The sequence below is a fragment of the Trematomus bernacchii genome, unplaced genomic scaffold, assembly GCF_902827165.1.
Source record: "Trematomus bernacchii unplaced genomic scaffold, fTreBer1.1, whole genome shotgun sequence".
NCBI classification, from domain to species: domain Eukaryota; kingdom Metazoa; phylum Chordata; class Actinopteri; order Perciformes; family Nototheniidae; genus Trematomus; species Trematomus bernacchii.
In genome coordinates this window covers 13,349-36,294 of record NW_022987319.1, presented here as the reverse complement: position 1 = coordinate 36,294, position 22,946 = coordinate 13,349, and the positions used below count along the sequence as shown (strand labels likewise).

Here is a 22,946-nt window from a genome sequence, read left to right as displayed (position 1 = left end):
CACATAATTTCAGCTAGACATTCATTCCAACTTTCAAATGATCACAAGACCTTCAGCTATTCAAAATAGATTTTTATTTTTGATATCTTTTTACACTTTTTGAGATAATTAACTTTGTTTGGAGCTTGGTAAAGAGGCTTTCTTCAGTTTTTAACATTAGTGTGGATGGAGCAGCTCGTTAAGTCTAGAGTGCTTTGATCTCAAAACAGAGTGGAGGGGTGCTTCAAATTCTCCTCCAAAAATGTTTTAAACTTGCCATAATTCCCAAACCCTACACTCCTCAGACATATTTTTTCATGAAAAACGTAGGAAAACCTCTCCAAGGTTGGAAAATAAAAAAGAATTAAGAAGAAATATTAAACAAAATGCCTCTTGAGGGCATGAAGAGACAAAAAGTCCAGCTAGCTCCCAATTGATTCCCATGTTAAATCTTTCCAGAACTTTCTTCAGAACAGAGAGAAGTACACTTTAGACAAACTGCTCCCATCTCCACATTTTACACACAAAACCAAAAAAAACAACATATATCAGTTCATTGGGGTTCCCTGATGCTCACGGTCTGGTAATTTTTTGATAGGAGCCATCGTTTTGGAACAGGTGGCAAAATTGTCAGATATAATCCTCAATGCATTCTTAATGGAACTCAGTGCTGCAGTTGGAAAATCGTCATAAGTCGTCACCATGGTAACCTTTCATCTCTGGGTTTACACACACAGGTGTTTGTAAACATTTATTCACTACTACTTACATTTAATGTCTTTATTTAACTCCTTCAGCCTAATTTCAGCTGCAGGAACCATTCAAATATCAAACAATTCAGCCTTTTCAGCACATGATGGGAAACTTTCAACTTTTTCAAAATATGTTATACTTTTTAAAATATTCAGCTTTTTAAAGTCTTTTTTTTAACATGGAAGTCATTGCAATGCATTTGAGCTGTAACAATTCACACACACTCTCTCTCTCACAGACAGACAGACAGACAGACAGACAGACAGACAGACAGACAGACAGTCTCTCTCTCTCTCTCTCTCTCTCTCTCTCTCTCTCTCTCACACACACACTCTCCCTCTCTCTCACAGACACATCAAGAGAAGTGAGAGAGGGTGATAGAAGAGTGATAGGGTGATCAAGAGAAGAGAGAGGGCGATCAAGAGGAGAGAGAGAGGGCGATCAAGAGAAGAGAGAGAGAGGGCGATCAAGAGAAGAGAGAGAGGGTGATCAAGAGGAGAGAGAGAGGGCGATCAAGAGGAGAGAGAGAGGGCGATCAAGAGGAGAGAGAGTGGGCGATCAAGAGAAGAGAGAGTGGGCGATCAAGAGGAGAGAGAGAGGGGCGATCAAGAGGAGAGAGAGAGGGCGATCAAGAGGAGAGAGAGGGTGATCAAGAGGAGAGAGAGAGGGGCGATCAAGAGGAGAGAGAGAGGGCGATCAAGAGGAGAGAGAGAGGGCGATCAAGAGGAGAGAGAGGGCGATCAAGAGAGAGAGGGCGAGCAAGAGAAGAGAGAGAGAAGAGAGAGGGCGATCAAGAGGAGAGAGAGAGGGCGATCAAGAGGAGAGAGAGAGGGCGATCAAGAGGAGAGAGAGAGGGCGATCAAGAGAGAAGAGAGGGCGATCAAGAGGAGAGAGAGAGGGCGATCAAGAGGAGAGAGAGTGGGTGATCAAGAGGAGAGAGAGAGGGCGATCAAGAGGAGAGAGAGAGGGCGATCAAGAGGAGAGAGAGGGCGATCAAGAGAGAGAGGGCGAGCAAGAGAAGAGAGAGAGAAGAGAGAGGGCGATCAAGAGGAGAGAGAGAGGGCGATCAAGAGGAGAGAGAGTGGGCGATCAAGAGGAGAGAGAGGGCGATCAAGAGAGAGAGGGCGAGCAAGAGAAGAGAGAGAGAAGAGAGAGGGCGATCAAGAGGAGAGGGCGATCAAGAGAAGAGACAGAGGGCGATCAAGAGAAGAGAGAGAGAGGGCGATCAAGAGAAGAGAGAGAGAGGACGATCAAGAGAAGAGAGAGAGGGTGATCAAGAGGAGAGAGAGAGGGCGATCAAGAGGAGAGAGAGAGGGCGATCAAGAGGAGAGAGAGAGGGCGATCAAGAGGAGAGAGAGTGGGTGATCAAGAGGAGAGAGAGAGGGCGATCAAGAGGAGAGAGAGAGGGCGATCAAGAGGAGAGAGAGGGCGATCAAGAGAGAGAGGGCGAGCAAGAGAAGAGAGAGAGAAGAGAGAGGGCGATCAAGAGGAGAGAGAGAGGGCGATCAAGAGGAGAGAGAGTGGGCGATCAAGAGGAGAGAGAGGGCGATCAAGAGAGAGAGGGCGAGCAAGAGAAGAGAGAGAGAAGAGAGAGGGCGATCAAGAGGAGAGAGAGAGGGCGATCAAGAGGAGAGGGAGAGGGCGATCAAGAGAAGAGAGAGAGGGCGATAGAAGATTGAGAGGGCGATCAAGAGAAGAGAGAGTAATGTAACCTCCTAATGTAATGTATAACTCCTATGAAAATGTTCAAAAAGTGCTCAAACTTCACATGTGTGCTAACAGTCCAGCCGTGAAGACATCTACTGGACAGTTTTGAGATTTCTTCAAATGCCGTTGCCATGGCAACACAATGCTCACCATGAAACACGGTTTTCTCATAACTTCAGTGAAAATGCTCGAAATGGCCCAAAACTTCACAGGTTTGGTAACGATGCAGCCATCAACACATCTAAGCGTATGGGTGTCATCAAATGCCGTTGCCATGGCGACAGATAATTCACCATCAAGTTAGTTCAAAAGTTTGTAGTTCAAATATTCTGCTGCTTTTCCAAGCCTTTTTACTTTCTTTTCTCATCTTAATACAAATTCATTCACTACTACTTACATCTGATATTTAACTCCTTCAGCCTATTTTCAGCTGCAGAAACCATTCAACTATTACATTATTCAGCTATTTCAGGACATCAAGGCTATACATGTTTTTTTAAACCTTTTCTTTTAAATATTAAGCTTTTTCTGCATTTTTGTAGCTAAAAGCAGCTACCATTCAGCTAATAACATATTCAGCTTTTTCTGCATTTTCAGCTAAATTCATTCACAGTTTACAGCATTCGCACGCATTTTCTGCAGGAAATGCATTTTCTAGTTTAACTCTATTATCCTTTTTTAAAACTGCGATGATATTTCTTTCACTTGTATTTTGGCCTGACCAGATGGATCACAATCGAATCTCCAATGATAACCTACAGTATATTCAGGTAAAATCAATGATGTAAATTAACACTATTACCTAGATCAGGGGTGGGCAATTATTTTTTACAAGGGGCCACTTCAGAAACTCGAGCTGTGTTGGGGGGCCGAATCAAAAATAAGTTGAACTTAATTCTGCTCAATATACCAATACTGAAAAGGTGTTTTACAGTATGTTAAAGATAAGAAATGAATCAGCTTTATACAAAAAGAAATGAGTGCTTTTGATTTTTGTTTTTCAGTTAATTTTACTTGTTCAGTGAGAAAAATCCAGTCTGTCTTGGGCTTGAACAAGTGCACGGAAATCTGGTTCAATGTCTGAGGTGGATATGCGAAGGACAGCTGAGAGGTGATCATCAGTGATAGAGGATCTGTATCTGGATTTGTTGAACTTCATCACTGAGAATGTCTGTTCACATATGTAGGTAGATCCAAAGAGGACCATCATCTTCTGAGCACGTCTCCTGATGTGTGGAAAGTTCTCCTCTTTCAGGGAAGAGTAAAACTCAGGCAGTGAGACTGACCTAAAGTGCTCTGACAGAAGTGTGTCAGACTGCAGGTCAATGAGTTCAAGCTGAACATCACTGGGTGCATCATCCACATGGCATGTAAATGGGGAAAAGATCATGTTCATTTCATTCTCAACTGTTTTGAAGTCTTTAAATCGCCTTGAAAACTCACCATGCAGTGCTTCTAACATGGATGAGTACCTCTGGAGGTGATCAGCTGATGGTGTGGCTTCCTTCAGTGTTGGCAAGTGCGTGAGAATGTTGTCCTCCATTTGGCTTGAGAGAAGCTGCAGCTTTCTCATGAAAGCCTTCACTGCACTGTACATGTCATGCACAAAAAGGCCCTTGCCTTGCAGTTTGACATTTAGTTCACTCATTAGTGCAGTCACATCTACAGCAAAACCAAGGTCTGCCATCCAGTCTGCATCTGAAAGCTGTGGGATGTCGTTTCCTTTCTTCACACAGAAGTCTTGAATCTCTTCTCTCAGGTCCCATACTCTTTTCAGCACTTTGCCCAGGCTGAGCCACCTGACAGCTGCATGGTAGGGTATGTCACGATGTTCAGTCTCACTTTCCTCCAAAAGTGCAAGTCTGTGATTCAATGCTCTTGCCCTGATGAAGTTAACTATTTTAGTTACAACATCAACAACATGGTTAATTTTTAACACTGACTTACACAACACTTCCTGATGTATAATACAATGCAAAAATACCTATTTCTGCTCAGGGTTAATTTCTGTCACTTTATCCTGCATTCTCTTCAATAGTCCAACATTTTTCCCTGTCAGATTTGGACAACCATCCGTTGTCACGCCTGCCAGCTTGTCCCATTTCAGTCCCAACTTTTCCACACATGCATTTACCTCCGTGAACAAATCACTCCCTGTTGTTGTACCTTTCATTGACTGCATGGCTGCCAGCTCCTCCGTGATTTTGAAGTCTGTAGTTATCCCACGTAGGAAGATGAGTAGCTGGGCAGTGTCACGTACATCGCAGCTCTCATCCAAAGTCAAGGAAAAAAAGTCAAAGTTGACCGCTCTGTTCTGCAGCTGAAGCTCCAGATTTCCCGCGATGTCCTCAATTCTCCTCGTAACAGTGCGTCGGGAGAGCGGCACTTTCTCAAATGCCTCCTTTTTCTCCGGGCATATTAGTGTCCAACAAACACTCCTTAATGAACTCTCCGTCCGAAAACGGTTTACTTTTAAGACATAACTCGTCTTGACAGCTGCATCTCTGGATGTGGAATGTTTTGTGAAAATGTGTTGTTGGCTTTGCAGCTTAGCTAGCAAAGCATCCGACCCCTTTGCCCACTCTTCCTCAGACAGGTTCTTGTATTTATCTGCGTGTTTGGTAGCATAGTGGCGACTCAAATTGTACTCCTTGAACACAGCGACCTGCGCACCACAAACTAAACACACAGCTTTACCTTTCACTTCTGTAAATAAATACTTAGCGGTCCATGTCTTGTTGAAAACGCGGCATTCAGTATCGATCTTTCTTTTTTTGCCCTTAGCGGACATTTCGAGGACTAGCCGGCCAGCATCACTCGTAGCTGTTACGGCATGCGCGTTTACGTAAATAAATTAAAAAAACAGCAGCTTCCTTTTCAAAATAAAAGCAACACAGTTAGAAAAGTATTTACGCCATGCAAGCAATACAGCTGTGTTGCTTTTATTTTGAAAAGGTTGCTGTTTTTTTTCATTATGTTATAATTTATGATCAACCTCACACGGGCCGGCCAAGGCCGGCCAACGGGCCGGATGTGGCCCGCGGGCCGTAAAATGCCCACCCCTGACCTAGATTATAATGTCTCACATGGTACATTTAATACAAAGTTAATTTCCAAACCACTCATCTCAACAGCAATGTTACATTAAATTCCTCCATTTGATGCTCTGAAAAGTTTTTTCTTTACAGCAAAACATAAATTGCTGATACAAATGTAAACTAATCCAGTCTACTTTGTTCCTTTTCCTGATCAATGTGAAGCTGTCAAAACCCCTGCAGTCGTTTCACAATAAAAGACTACCATGAAGCAGAAGGAATATAACCTGTGAGTGCCTACTCTGGTTATATGGGGACTGGATGGCTCATGGGAACAGCCCTGGTATCCCATAGACCCACAATTACACGGGCAAGCGGGGAGATTCACCAAACTAAACAATTAAGTACAAGTTTGTACTTAGAGTATCAACACAACTATTGCTGCTTTGCACCTTCTGTGGAAGTCCTACAAACGTAGCAGCAAATGCCGTTGTGTCTGGGTTCATAATATAATCCACCGTAGCACACAGTTTGGTGAATTTCATCGTTTTATCCAGGTACTTCCTCGCTTATCTTCCTCCAAGCCAGCTATTTTCTGTGTCTGCCCGGTAGATATACTACATAGTAGTGTTGTAGTACTCGAGACCGTTTTTTGTCTCGAGACCACTTTTTAAAGGTGTTGGTCTTGTCTCGGAATCGACTGCATTTGGTCTCGGTCTTGTCTCGCACATATAGGACTCGAGATTTTATGTCAAGACCGGTCAAGACCACGGCTGTGGCTGGGGATGTGAAGAGGGTTGGGTACCGAAATCAGGTAATAACAATTGTCTGGTACCGGAATTAATAAGAGTCGTGAGGACAGGAGGCTGAGCCCCTTGAACAGTGGGTCTCTCTTTCTCTGCTCCGGATCAGCTGATCGCTGCACTGTCACTCAGCGTCACTGTCTCTCTCTTTCTACACACAGCGGCTCCCCTGCCCGTTTAACAGTTTCATATTTATAAACCTATCTTATGTTCTTTCTCTAACACGTAATGAATGTTATTAAGCGTTTTAGCTCCTATGTTGTTAATATTGACCGCCATTTCGTCGATGAAGTAAACCAGCCTCCCTGTCTGTGTTCTCGCAGCGCGCTGTCCTCACATCCCCGGACGATGAAACAGACTCGGAGGAGGGAAGTCAGTATTGTGTATGAAGCAGGGTATAGAAAGTACATTTTTCAAATGAAAATACAATTTATTGACTTTAACAAACAGTGAAGCAGTTGGGCAGCTGTAGCATATGTCTTGCAGGACATGTGTTTGACACAGACTGTGTATGGTTGGACTCTGGCTGCTTCTCAGGTCGATTAAATGGAATCCTTGTGTCCCTCACTTGCGTCGTTTCCCTGCGTTTAGTCCCTCCCACCAGGGAAGCATGGAGAGACGCAAGGAAACCACGAGAAGCAGGGATATGAGTTTTAAGAGCAATGGGACGTCCTTTCCTCCGGAGCGTCACGTGAAGCGACGTCCGTTTGTGATGACACCGCACAGCTGATGTCTGACAGCAGCTCTGTCCCCGTTATTTTCACAAACACCCCCCTCCTCTGTTAGTACACATTTACTGACACAAACATGTGTATCATCTGTTGTAGACCCAAATACATTAAATAAAATAAGAACTCATTCTCAAAAAAGATAAACGCCATTCTTAAAATGTATAAACGAACAATAGTTGGATTAATATTGATTAGAGTGCACAATAGAAATAAAATAATTCAGAGAAGAAAAAGAGATATGTTATCTATCAAAACCCAGTTAGATTAACATTCATTGGATTGCACACTTTGTTTGTGTGGATATGTAGCAAATTAACATGTTAAATAGCACTTAATGACTGACTGAATGGAAATGACAATAAATGAAAATGTAAAACGAAAAAGCGATCATGAAAATGTTTCCAATAAATGAATAAAATAATAATAACTTTGTTGTTCAGATATATCACATATTTGTAACTGAATGATGCATTAATTGAAACAAAACACAGTATAAACTGAGGAGTGAGTCCCGTGAGTTTCATGTGTTTTCTTCACTCCGCTGGGAAACTCTGCTCTCATGTCAAGAAGCATCAGATCAGTGCATGCGCTGCATCGTCCAATCAGTGAGCGATACACAGTAAGGGGGCGGGGAGAGTATCTGAGGATTTCACCGGAGGATGGTCTGGTGGTTCCTCGGTTATCACTCCTCCATTATCGCTCCTCGCTCCTCGATCCTCGATCCTCGGTCCTCCGGCAGAAATAAGAGCCATGGGACGCTACTCAAGATGGCGCAGACAAATCAACTTCCGGTGATACCGAGGACCGAGGAAATGAAAATAGTCGACCTGAGAAGGACCCCAGGAGTGATAGGTTGACTGGAGACTTCACATGTGAAAGTAATCAGAATAAATTCTCACTTTTTGAAATAAACACTACAGCTGCATTGACTTAATAAGTTAGATTCACTGGCCAGTATGGGGATTGAACCCATGACCTTGGCGTTATTAGCACCACGCTCTAACCATCTGAGCTAACCGGCCGACCTTTGTAGAACTTTTGAAGAGAGCAAAGTTCAAAAAAGGTACTGTTAAAAACGGTCAAATATCGGAGCAATTGTTGATAGTCAATCAGATCTGATCAAATCCCAGTTTGGAGTTGGTGGAGAAGAGATAGCTTGAAAAGTAGACTGCAGATTTCACAAGAGCTAGTTGTTGGAATATTTGCTTTTCTTTCACAAAAGAAAATGGTCTTCTATTTGACCAGAGGGTGTTTTGAATGACATCAAATTGGCAGGAAGGATTAGTTCAATGACTGAGGCTAGATATTTCAACCACGAAGGGACTCGAACCCTGAATCTTCTGATCCGAAGTCAGACGCCTTGTCCATTAGCATGGGCGTCGCAGCCATTATATGAGGGTGGGACAAGTCCCCCCCACTTTTTCAAATGATTAGTTTAGACCCCCCCACTTTTACTATGCGGAAAGTCCGTGAATCGGTCTATCCACTCGCCGCACTTTGTAGAGCGCTGTGTCAGTGCTTTACTATCAAATTAAATCCATTCCACTTGCTTATTGAGAGAATGCCCAAATCAATGAAACTCCGTACCATGTTTTCACTGCTACTTTGTACCAAGGCAGATTCTCACATAGCGCGCGCATGTTCAAGGAGTGTTGTCATAGTTGGACAGCTCAGATCTGTTGTATGAAGCGATGCCGGTAGCGGAGGTAAGGCACACACACCAAATGTTCGGGAAATGGTTAATACAGCGAAAATCAAAGCTGACGATCTCTTGGTTTGATATGTTTTCTCCCCCAGACAACATGGGCATAAGAACATTTTTTTCAAAGAAGAGGAAAGTAAGTCATCAGCTGGTAGCAGTTAACAGTGATGGCGGCGTCTCACTTCTGGAGAGGAGTTTCGTCTTTATGTCATGGTAGAGAGATACCTACTGCTTGGGACTTTGAGTCTTCAAAATGTCCAATGTCACAGACTGGGACTTACTTTAGAGTCAGTTGTATTTACATTCAGTATGACTTGTTATGATTCAATGTGAAAGAGTATACTGCTCAATAAATAATTATCACTTCACCACCTCTCTTGACATCTAGGCACTTGAGAGTGAGTCAGAGGCAGAATACAGGGACAGAGAGAGAGGTCCATTGCTGAGGTGAGTGATGAAAGGGAAATGACAGTTGAGAGTAAATTGTGATGTGGACTCTCATCCCAGGATTTTAAGGAAATCAGTGGGGATATTGAACAGGAAACATTTCAGTCAAGGGGCATCATATGACCAATATAGACAGAAGAGCAACATTTATTTGAACTTAACATCTGTATGGAGTCAGATCAGTCTCAATATTAATAAATGCTCACAGAAGGATTCACAAATGTATTTTGCGATTTATATATAAATGACTCTCCACAACAATATCTCTCAATGCACTCAAATATTTATTGTTGTATATAAATGTACAAAAAATGGGCATTTAAACTGCTTTTTATTAATTCAAAGACAGCTCTGAATTAATAATCAAATATGTTTCCTTTCTTTACTACTGGATGAAATTACAAAATGTACCCATCATTTTCCTCATGCTAGTATAGCCACATACAAGTATCAAACCACCTGTTAAAATGCACCAGAATACAGGAAATCTATATATTTTTTCGCCCCCCACACCCCCCGTTAAAAATGTCCCCCCCACATTCAGGATGCTTCCTACGCCCATGTCCATTAGGCCACATGGTCACAAAAATTGCACCTTTCACAATTCACAAGTGCCATTGTTCATCTCCTAATTTAAACTAGTGTTTGCAAGTTCAGAAAGTGACAATTGTAAAAATGCTTAGTATAATCGGCTTTTTTGCAAGTTCAGTTTGGGACAGAGAGTAAATGATTGGACAACTTTTGGATAGTTATTCAGGTTAGACCATTTCAGAGCTTGTCGTGGACCAGGATTGATAGGTTGACTGGAGACTTCACATGTGAAAGTAATCAGAATAAATTCTCACTTTTTGAAATAAACACTGCAGCTGCATTGACTTAATAAGTTAGATTCACTGGCCAGTATGGAGATTGAACCCATGACCTTGGCGTTATTATTATTTTTTTTTATCTTTATGTTATTAGAAAAACATATCATATTTATACACTCTACCCCTCACATCGGGCATCTCTCAAAAAACACAAAACAAACAAAAACAAAACACAAAAACAAACAAAAACACTCAGTTTTGCTCACTGCCTTCCCCACCACATCAACCCTCTCTCCAAAATCAAACCTCAGTGCCCCCTCTTTCACATCAATGAGTGTACACCCCAGAGGTCGCGTTAACCGAATATTTTCCGTCTATGACGTAATTTTTCCAAGAATGACGGAAAACTCTGAAAGCAGTCCGTCATTTTGACAGATTAGAACACAACTCGGAACAGCGCCAAAATGTCCACCAGCGGCCCACATTATATTACATCCTTATGGCCAGGTCGACTGAGGGCGATCTACTGTACTCTACTTTAACTATTATTTAGTAATTCACACCCCTGTCCAGTTGGTGGCGAGTGTGTGCATATTAAGTAGCTATTGTCTAGTCTTGTATTTGACCTCGTTGATTTCCTCGTTGTTTAACCGGCTTTAGCAATCGCAAAATGTCACGGCAGCTGAGTGTCCGAAGCTTTTTTAATAAGCCCAGTAATTGTGATGGTGTGGATAAACGAGGTGAAAGAAGAGGGATTGATGCAGTGGAGGATGAAGGACAAGCCAGTAAGACTAACACTGACAACGTTCAGCCAGCAGCAGAGGGACAAGCAAGTGGCAAGGAAAAAATAAATCATTCATATTCGTTTCGACATGAAAAGTGACCGCACGGTCGGTGTCTCTGTTCATCTTTTTTTTTCTCCATGCCCTTAAAAGTTCTGTATGAATCATAAAAAAAAGGAATGAATGAACATTTGCTGCTTAGTACCCAAACATAAATATTAAATATGTCTCATCATTAAAACATGAAAAATAAAATGACGGGTAATAATGGATTATGACGGAAATGTTACGATCCTGTCCGTCAAAATGACAGACAACGAAAAAGTCTAACGCAACCACTGGTACACCCTTTCACATAATCCCCCATGAAAGCATCCCTATCCATATATGTGAACAGTAATCCAATGTCCCTCCTCACCCCCCTTTCCATTATCCCCCAAACACCCACTTTTCTCCCCTCATAATGTGCGATGTTTCTTCTAACCTTCACCGCATACCTTGCATGACTTAAAACAAAATTCAGGAGACCCACATTACATTCATCCATCTTCCCCCTCCATCCAAACAACCACAGTTCCTTCCACTCCATTTTCCTCACAAGACCACCCCGCCAGCATCTCTCTATCAATTCTTTCATTCTCACAAAGAAACCATTCAACTCACTACATTCAACAAATTCATGCATGCAATTCTCAACCCCTGTTCTGCACACATCACACTCCCTCTTCACTTCCTCATCAAACATGCTTATGATTAGATTGTTGAAAATCCTATTATGTCTCAGCAAATAGTCAAAATCCTCACACTCCACACTGTTCCCCTTCACCCTCAAATTCCCCCATATTCCCTCCACCTCTAACCCATTAATCACCCTCACCCACACTTTTTCTGCAGCCGGCCTCCTCACTTTTCCCTTGGCCAAGCTCCTGTAAATTGCGTTAGCTTTCAGTTTCCCCACCTCACACATCTTCCCACCTTCACCCATATGCAACGTCACCTCACACTCACTCCTCCCACCCTCCTCAATCTCACCCTCAATCAATCTTCTCCATTCACTCGGCATCCCCTCCTTAATACTTTCCATTACCCTCTCAGCTGTGCCAGCTCCCATCACCATCTCTCTCCCCTTCACCTCATCAACCACCACCTGAGACCTCATAAACCCCGGGACAAATTCGTACACCAGGTCCCTTATCACCCTAAAACCGGCCCTCCACATTGGTAGGTTAAAAATACAGCCCCCCTCACTCTTAATACTTGGATTCAAGAAGATGGGCTGTTTCCACACCTGTTTAACCTCCCTACATTCATACTTCACCTTGGGCAAAACACCCCCCCATGCACACACCACTTCTTTATAGAAGTCACTCACCCCACTCATGTCTACCATCCTTATCTTCATGAACAAGGCACTGTCGCCACATCCACCACATTTCTCCAGTGCCTCCCTCAAAAAAATCTTCCACAGGAATTCATTCTCCTTGTTGAGGTATTTCACCACCATTTTAATTCTCATTGCCCTTATTTTCCTCTCTAGGTTTACTAACTTCAGGCCTCCATCTTTGTAGTCATTCTCTAATATCTCTTTTGCAATTCTAACCCCCTTCCCATCCCATATGAAATCACTAATTACCTTGTCTATCTCCCTTATTACCCGCTCTGGTGCGTCTAATACATTCATAGTGTACACCAGTTTACTCATTATTAGCCCATTAACCACCGTGATTTCCCCCCTTAGCTTCAGCTTCCTCCCCTTCCAGACCCTCAAAGTTTTCCTAGCCCCCTCTATTATCCCCTCATACTGTGCGTCCCTGCCCTCTCTATCTTTTATCCCCAGATTTACCCCCAGCACTCTAAAGTATTCTTTATTCTCCTTCAGCCCTATCTCCACCCCCCCCTCTTTCCTCCCTCCCAACACCATATACTCTGACTTTTCTATATTCACTTTTGCACCCGATGCCCCTCCATATACTTTGAAGCTCTCAAAGATCCCTTTTATACTCTCCATATTTCTCACTGTTATAGTGGTATCGTCTGCGTACTGAAATACCAGACTCTCTCCCCCACCTGGCACCTCCACTCCTCTGATGTCCTTATTCTTCATCAACAACGCTGCAAGCGGCTCTGCTGAAAGCGCATACAATATCGCAGAGAGAGGGCACCCTTGCCGGACTGACCTCCCCAACTTAAAGACATTAGTAATCACCCCATTTACCTTAACGCAACTCATAGCCCCCGCATAAATCCTCCTTATCCATCCCACTAATCCTTTCCCAAATCCCGCTTTCTCCAACACCCTGAACAAATAAGCATGATTGACCCTGTCAAAAGCTTTGTTCAGGTCCAAACTGACTACCACCCCACCTACCTCCTTCTTCATATGCCCAAATACATCCCTTATACTGCTCACCGTGTCACTTATGTCTCTCCCTGGTATACTATATGCCTGCGTGCCCCCCACCACCGTCCCTATAACCCTCTTAATCCTATTTGACAGCACCCGTGCTAACATTTTGTAATCTGTGTTCAACATGCTGAGTGGCCTATAATTTTCCAGTTTATCCCTACACCCCTTTTTGAACAAAATACTTATCACCCCCGTTGACATGTCAGCCGGCAATTCCTCCCTCTCTCCCAACTGTTCAAACAGAACATGGAGCAGCTGTACCAGGACCTCCCAGAACTCCACATAGAACTCAGCTGTCAGGCCATCCAGCCCTGGGCTTTTGTTTCTTGCCAGTCCCTTTATTGCTTGCTCTATCGCTCTTTCTCCTATCCCTCCCTCGCACAGCTCCCTCCCTTCTTCACTCAAACTCCTTCCCATGCTATCTATTGTTACCTCCAAACTCTCTCTATCTATCCTCTCCTCTTTGAACAAGTCCCCATAAAATTCCTCAACCCTTTTAGCTATCCCCACCAAATCCGTTATCATCTCCCCCCCCCCTTCCCCTCTATCCGTGCTATGTAACTCTTCACTCAAAAAAAGGACTTTGGCTGGCTGTTACATCAAATAAAATGTAACATGTATTTTCAACGTAATAATTTCCAAGATGAACGTGATGAAAACATGTATGGTTTGCATGAATCGCAACAACTTCACATTTATTAGATTCATTCATGTTGAGATAAACTGAGAAAAAGGGATTAGGGTACATATGATTCCCACTCCAGAGCAGAAGGTGGCGGTATAACCACCAATAAACTGGATACCAACTAATGTAAACAGAGACAAAAATCAATCTACTTTTAAATGTTCACGGTTGTAAAGATGTGAAACAAACAGACAAACACGGCTTGAACAATAAGGCATGCTACATTCTTGACTGCTCTTGGACACTTCCATGGATGTATTAAGAGAACTCTGCCAGACTCTGCCATTGTTTTATTTTGACCGCGATCTGGCGGGAAAGGTTTTTCCCTGCATCCTGTGTGCACTCGCGATATTTTGGCGTAACCGTAAACTTAACCATCATCATCGCGAGAGAGGATCGTTGAGACAAGAAAGACCGAAACATTGTCATCTAACTGTGAAGCTGTTAATAAATGTCATCAATTGCTAGTCCATGAGCGATATTGTGGTAACGTTGATAGTTAATTTGTTATTTAGTGTTATTTTTTATCTCACTTAAAAAGCCGAATGAGCCGACGAACATGCTAAAGCTAACGTCGTTAACTAGCTAGTCTGTGTAACTGCCAGTTAGGGAGATGGTTCAAATATAGGATATCAGGATTGAAAACTAAATGATGGTAGCATTACCCTGAAAAAGTTAAACGAAAAGTGTGCTACCCTAGGCGCTTATATGTCAGTAATATCAGCCCCTTTTACAAAGGAATGTTGCGCCGTTATTCGGCTGCGTCACGTAAATTAGCTGCCAAGCTAGCTGCCATGCGGAGCTGACTGCCACTGTGGTTTTCACTCGGCAGTTAATGTTATGTGACGGGTGCCGCTCTGCCAGTGTCGGTAGTCGCACTCTCTGTCTCTCCGCTAGCTCTCCCTGCTCAGCATATAGTTATGTTCGGCTCTGTGTCACTGCACCCCCGGGCCAGTAACCTACATGCTGCCTGCACTGCAGTGACAAAGAGCCGGCTGAAAATCGGCAACGTTTCCTTAATATTCCTCGATTTTAAATATTGATGTCCACGCATTTTCAGTAATAATGTTGTCAGGCACTTAATAATAATACGTGTGCCTGTCAGTGGCAAAAACAAGCACTTCAACTTTGAGTAATATAGAATAATGTAACAATTCAGTAGGGATGGGTACCGAGCCCCGGTATTAATCAAAGGAGTCCCGGGAATTAATTATTAAAGACTCTGGTACCGTTAAGCTCCAATGTTATCAGTCTTTGTATCGGTACTGGAGACATTTAAAACATATGTTATATGTATTATGCTACACAAACATTATATTGCAGTTTTAGTTTCGCCAACTCCGTTTTTAATACGCAAAAAGACTGCAAAATGTGTCTATGATTATTTTGAGTATTTTCGATCTTTCCAATCTAGCGTCTGTGTGCGAGGGGGCGGGGCAGTTTACACACGCGGCTGCTACATGCAGCACACACACACACGCACACACACACACACGGCAGAGAGCAATTTGTCTAAACATCTTGCAAAAGTACACCACACTCTACTATACTTTTTTTTTAGTAGCTCTGTAGCCCCCTCCACGAGTAACGTTTCCACGTCAGGTATTATGTAAGCAAGCAGCAACACACGGAGTTAACACAATTATACAAACATGGGTTAATGATTAGAGGTAACTGAGTTATTTATTTTGTTAAAGTTTCAGCTACAATAAAACAACCATGGTGCTGTTTCTTTTGATGTGAAATATTATTTATATATTTTAAATAAAAAGCAATGTTAATTCTGTTTACAGTTCTGTCATCACATTATTTAATGTGATTTGTTAATTCAGTTTTAAAGCTTAGCACATAGGCTGGATCCATGTCTTTTAAATTGAAGAACTCTGTTGAATTGGTTTGGATATAACTAAGTAATTCGTCAACTTCTGTCTGATAAGGGGACTGATAAGGTTCGGTGTAAAAAAAAAGCAGATGTAATGATGAGTCTTAATTTACAACAATATTGCGAGTTCTCTGTGTAACTTAACTTTCATGTATGTTGATTGGTCTCTCTCAATTTTTCACAGCAATTCGTGACTGCAAAAGTTCCTGTGGCTGCTGTCCGACCGCAAGAGTGTCCTGTCTAACCGTACCTGTGTCTGCAATCCAACTTCATCAGTGACTGCAAGTAAAAGGTGTCATCTGCCATTCTCAAGTTCATGATTGAAATGTTTTTTTTATTTTTTGCTGGTGATTTTGTTTTGGTGGGCAAATGTGGAGGTGTAAGGAGTGTAGTGAATCTCTTTCTGGTAGATATGAGTTACTAAAGCATTTTAGACTACAGCACCGGCATAGGCAACGCTATCCATGCCCACACATAAACTGCCCATGTACATTTAAGACATGGAATGCTTTGCACATTCATTTAAATAGAGCCCATCCCAAACAAAACTCTCAGGAGCAGCTGGAATTGTCAATATTCAGTTGTCATTTGTGCACTTCGAGCGATCTTCCTACGGAGAGGGATTATTTTGTACACATTGGAACTCATTTTAAGAGTCATGAGACTGTTCGTTGTATGTTTGTGGGTTGCAGTTTTGAAACAAATATATACGCAACATTTCACTCTCACAAAAACAGGAAACACAAACCGCATACGTTGAAAGATTTCAAGCCAGGTGTAGTTAGAACCACTCTAGTTGCACAAGAATCCTCTGATAATCCTGAGGAATACGCACATAATCAAGATGACTCTGCAGTTGAAGTACACAGTGCTTGTTCAAGTAGTGATGTGGATGTAACTCAGAACTCTTCCAAAGTAATTGAGAAAAACTTTGCTGCATCGTTGCTCAAGTTAGAGCATTTTGCACATGTGCCGGGTACAAAAATTGATGAGTTTTTGGAAGAACTGCACTACTTAAGTTCAGCAACATTGCCCCTCTCCATTAACATTCTTGAAGGTGTATTTCAGAAACAGAGTCCCACAACTGATAAGTCTGTGATAACAGAAGTAGCCACTGCTCTCTGCGCATCAAACCCCTTGCTCAAAGCCATAGGGAAGGGTGGTCCCCTAAGGACATCTTATCTCCGCAATCAGTATTACAAAGACAGCTTTAATGTTGTAGAACCCATTGAGTACATACTTGATGCCAAGGAAAAAAGGAGTTTTCAGTATGTGCCTGTACTCAAGTCTTTGCAGCAGCTCTTTCAGAGGAAAGATGTTGTAGACAAGGTAGTTGAAAACCACAGAGTGCAGCAGAGTAATAGGGGGACTGGTGAACAACAGACTTACAAATCTTCCCAGGATGGTTCACACTTCAAGGAAAACGGTTTTCTATCAGGGGATGACTTAAGAATTTTGTTGACTGTATACATAGATGACTTTGAGATTTGCAATCCTCTGGGTACTTCTCGCAAGAAGCATAAGCTTTGTGGAATCTACTGGACTTTGAGTAATTTGCCTCCAGGCTCACATTCATCACTATCCTCGATTTACCTGGCGGTCTTGTGTAAAACTGATGATGTGAAGAAGTATGGTTATGACCGTGTCTTACATCCTCTTCTTCAAGATATGATAACTCTGGAACAAGTTGGTGTTTTCATTCCATTGCTTGGCAGATGTCTTAAAGGCACCATTCAGGTTGTTGCGGCAGACAACCTGGGAGCTCACAGTATAGCTGGTTTCAATGAGAGCTTTTCTGGTGGATATATCTGCCGATTTTGCACAGCAACAAGTACAGACATTCAAACAAAAGAGGTAAAGTCAGGTGCATTCAGTATAAGGACAAAAGAACTCCATGACTCTCATGTGAAATCAGCGCAGGAGAATGGGGCAAGCTGTTTTGGGGTGAAAAGACATTGTTCCATCACTCAATCTCTTGACCACTTCAGTATTCACACGGGTTATCCTCCAGATATTATGCATGATATTTTTGAGGGGTTAGTGCCAGTAGAGCTTGCACGTTGTTTGGCATTGCTGATATCTAAGAAATATTTCAATCTTGAAACACTCAACAAATCTATCCTGCAGTTCCCTTATAAGTGGGCAGACAAAACAAACAGGCCACATGTGATCCCACACACATTTTCTAAAAGAAAAACAATAGGTGGGAATGCCCATGAAAATTGGGCTCTGTTGAGACTACTCCCATTCATAATTGGGCATCTGGTGCCTGAGGGTGAAATTGCATGGCAAATACTGTTGGACTTAAAAGACATTGCAGGTCTCCCTTGAAAAAGAGGTCAATGATCTCAATGGGATACAACCTGGATAAATAAAGGTTTGAAATGAAATGAAATGAGAGCTTGTGGTTGCTCCAACACAAACAGATGAGTCAATTGCCTATCTTGAGGGCAAGATTTCAGAGCACAGACAAAAGTACCAAGAACTCTTCCCTGATGTGCGACTGCTACCAAAGCATCATTATCTGGAGCACTATCCACAACTGATCAGGATGTTTGGTCCTCTTGTGGGCCTCTGGACGATGCATTTTGAGGCCAAGCACAGTTTTTTTAAGCAGGTTGCGCGACACACCAATTGCTTTAAAAATGTGCCCCTCTCGCTAGCTACTAAGCATCAGCTAATGATTTCCTATCAACTGGTATCATCCAGTTTTGATGAAGCTGCCCTGGAAATCACAAAGGTCTCAACAGTGCCTTTGGATGTATTGAAACAAGACATAGCTCAGACTATTGCCCAGAACTTCCCTGGTACAACTGAAGTTCACTTAACAAAGTGTGTATCAAGCAAAGGGGTAACATTCAGAAATGGGATGATAGTTGCTCATGGGTCTACAAGTGGACTGCCTGACTTTGGAGAGATTCTTCAGATTTGCATTGTACAGGAGAGACTATGTTTCATGGTGAGAAGGCTTTATGGGTGGTAGAGGGAGCATTTCAGAGCCTTTGAGCTGAGTCCAGCAAGAGAAACTGTTTTGGTTGAGTTTGGGGAACTGGCAGATGACTATCCTTTGGCAGACTACTTTGTTGGACCTCTCAGAATGGTGACATTAAAAAGACACATAGACATATGAGGTAACCGACAGATTTAACGTTGAATGGTTATTTTGTCCTCTCATTGCTCTGTTGAAATTAAGATGATCCCTTGTGCATCCCTTGGAAAAAAAAGTTCTGTATAACATGTAGGCTAATTTTCTCATCCCTCTTTCACAGACGGCCGTGGCATGGCTACTCCAGTGAAGCTCAGAATCATTTTAGGAGAAAACAGTTCCCAGAGATTGATCCTTCCAGATGGGATTCCAGAGTCTGTCACTGAACTCACACAGCAAATTAAGAGGCAGTGTGGTATAGAAGGGGAATTCAGGCTCCAATTCATGGATGCTGAGTTTGGGAATGAATTCACCAACTTGCTGTCAACATCAGATGTCCAGGACAGAAGTTCCATCAAGGTCATCTTTACATCAGTTGCACCTGTTGGCTCCCTGCCCCCTCCCTACTCAGCTGCTGCCACTTCCCGCTGTCTAAATGACTCCTCATCTCTCTCATCTGGAAGCTCCGTCAATACTGACATACTGTCTTCTCCTGAGTCCACGTCAAGATCATCTGGATGGCCCCCTGTCTTCATTGTGCCCCGGTTCTCTTACGACACTGAACTACAGCTGGACAGGGCCAACGCTACTTTCAAAACGGACGGAACATTGTTGAGTCCTGACAACAAACTTAAATCTGCCATTCTTGATGGCTTAGCTGAGAAGATTATAGAGTACAAAGTCTACCTCTCTGACAGTGAGTTTGAGGAGGTAGCAAAAGCTCTTGTCTCATCACATCCATGTTTGAAAGAACCCGGTTCTTTCACTGGATATAGCGGATGGAAGACGAGCTTGAAATATAAACTTGCTAACTACCGAACAAAGCTTAGGCGGCTTGGATGCCCCGAAGTTGTAGTGAATGCCCTAAAGCACAAACCTGATGGCAAATGCAATCCTGCCTATGGTGTGAAAAAGCCGAAAAAAGCAGAGGTGAATTACTGCCTCACCTACCCATCCGGGGAAACGGCAGAGACGCTTGAAAAGTTAAGAGTGACCCTCCTCTCAGAAGTAACACAAAGGAATAATGAGGACAAGGTGGCAACATTGATGAAAAAGACCTTTGCATGCAGAAGGCAAGAGGTTGTTCGGCAGGCACCAATGATAGCCGATTTCAAAACCAGGTGGCCGGCTCTCTTCCATGTGCGTGAGGTAAGTGAATGAATGTGTGAAGGAACGTCCCCTTTTTACTTTTATTGGGATATATATAGTAGACAATGAATGCTTACGGACTGCACAGTAGGTGCCATATAAAAGACATATTGACAAATTCTGAATTTTGTATGTACAGTGGCATTTGTATGCAGGAATCATATAAATAAATACATGATTTATGCAATTGCATGTCTTAAACGGACTGAACTGCTAAATCAAACCTGTGAACAGTGACATCAAAATAGCCAATCTGAGTTTTGTGGGTTTTGTTTTTTTGTTGTAGGTGAATGCAGAATTTAAGAGAATCACAACAATTAATTTGCAATCCAAGTTCTTCTCTTCGCTGGATATTCACTCTACAAGCCTGATCGACGTGTATACCAAGAAAGGTGGAGTTCAAGGGAAGAAGATCAAAAGCATCATGCTTCCCATAACCCAGGTATGAAAACAATGTAAAGGTGACAAATAAACTGTAGGAGCTGTACAAAGTCTAGGATGTTCCGTGAATAGCATAGCATCCGGAGCATTATGTTTTCGATATTTTGTTGACACTTAGCACCTCATCCATTCCCCCAGTGGGGGTCATTGTATCAGAGTGAGCGGCATACTATTATGAAGGCCTAAAATAACGCACTACAAAGCTGTCCCTGACAGCAGTCTTTCATGGAAATGGCAGATGTTCCTACCCCAGTGTACTGTAGGGCTGTAGCTATCAATTATTTTAGTAATCGAGTATTCTATCAATTATTCCATTGATTAATCGAGTAATTGGAAACAGATTACCTTTTTAAAGCAAAAGTATTTCTTCAATAAAAAGCCATTTTAAATATTCAAAATAAGACAGGTCTCCTCAAATGAACAACTAATTGTTTTCCTTTTTTAGAAAAATGTATTGCTTAAATTGCATAGTATATTATCTGTCCAAACTAAACCCATTTAATTAAAGTGCATCAAAGTGCAATATTACATTCAGGGTTTTAAAGAAAACATTTGTGAAACAGTGAAACCCAGTCTGCTTGTTGTTCTTAATGGGCTTTTTTATTGCATCATTCTCTGATCTGCATAGACTGACAGCATTGACGTGAGACGTGAATGCATCCTCAAAGGTCTTTGTGTCTACTTCAACGAAGATCCAGAGAAGCTGGTGAAGGATACATGGTATGTTGATGTACCTTTTTTATCTTCACAAAGAGGAGGATGATCATAGTTGGAATGGATTGTGTTTCCTCAAAACTAACCCTTAGGGAAATGTTGCCTTTACATTTTGATGATTTTGGATGTGTTAATGCTTTTTGGAAAGTGTTTTTTGTTATTTCTTTTTTTTCAATTTGGAAAACCCAAACTACATAAAGCTCAATATGACACATTATAGAAATGGGACGTAATGCACATCCGTGAAAATCACTCTCCTTCTTATTTGTTTTTTCACAGAGCATCGACAACAGCAGTCAAACGGCAATGGCAGAGACGGTCTTCGGAATATTTGTCATTCGACACGAAGGTGCAGAGCCTGGGGATGACCCTGAGAACGTTGGGATCATTCTGGAGGGGGTCGAAGTGCTGGATGAGTTGGGAAACGTATCTTTTGCAGTGGCGATGATGTTTGCTCTCGTGTATGCTCTAAACTTGAGCTACCCTCCAGAGCTGAAGTTTACATTTGAAGCACTGCATAAAATTATGATGGAGCTAGATGGAAACAGACTATCCACAAGTCCTCAAAACATTGCTTTCCCGTGCCTAATGTCACTGTTTGGGATTGCCTCATGTTCCAAACACGCAGCCATCAGAGATTCGGTGACTCACCTCTTTGACAGAAATGTTGATTATATGCAAGAAGTATAAAAGTAGTTTGGTCTACTGCTGAAACTCAAGTTTGTTATACTGTTCACCCTAAAGTTGAAACATTTTAATATTTGGGAAGAAACTTTATTTTTTTAAGCATCTGTCAGTGTAAAGCATTGTTTATCTTTGCCTATTTTGTGAAATATATATTCACTGTTATATTTAATAACATCTGTCAGCGTAAAGCATTGTTTATCTTTGCCTATTTTGTGAAATATATATTCACTGTTATATTTAATAACAGTGAAACCCAGTCTGCTTGTTGGTTGAGATGGTGTTCTTAATGGGCTTTTTTTATTGCATGTTCTCTAATCTGCATACTTAGACTGACAGCATTGACGTGAGACGCGAATGCATCATCGTATTATATTTCATATAATATTTGGGAAGAAACTTTATTTTTTCAAGCATCTGCCAGTGTAAAGCATTGTTTCTCTTTGCCTATTTTGTAAAATACAATTTTATTTCAACATCTCGCGTTTGTGTTATGTTTCCACCCTTGAAGCTCACAAGACTAGACTGTTGAAATTCTGGTTACTGTTCACTCTAAACGTTTTAAATGTGTAAACACTCAAAAGTTATTCTTTGAATTAACTTGATTAAATCATGGACAGTATTTCCACATGATGAAATGGCTTTCTTTCAGCTTTAAGCAATTACGTTGACCCAACCCAAGTAAATTAAGTTGGTAACAAACCTTATAAATAAGTAGTATCAATCCTAATAGATTACGTTGACCCAACCCAAGTAAATTAAGTTGGTAACAAACCTTATAAATAAGTAGTATCAATCCTAATAATTACGTTGACCCAACCCAAGTAAATCAAGTTGGACCAATCAAATTGCTTAATCTTGAAAGAAAGTGATTTAATCATGTGGAAATATTGTCCATGATTTAATTACGTTCATTCAAAGAGTTATTTTTTTGAGTGTTCCCTTGCTTTCTCTTCTCCATACCTAGGAAAAAGCCAGTGCACTTTTCCCCCTCCACTAAATATTTTGCCCTGCTCCTTATTATTGCCCCCATGCACTTCTCTCTTTCGATCTCCCCTAATTCCTCTTTTAACCTAACGTATTCCCCTAAA

General features: G+C 41.9%; 1 non-coding gene across 1 annotated transcript; it reads right to left on the bottom strand.

Annotated features, from left to right (window-relative positions):
* Positions 1 to 7,956: 7,956 nt before the first annotated feature.
* On the bottom strand, positions 7,957 to 8,030 carry trnai-aau. The gene has a single exon. It is a non-coding gene; the product is annotated as a tRNA-Ile (tRNA).
* Between the last annotated feature and the right edge of the window lie 14,916 nt (positions 8,031 to 22,946).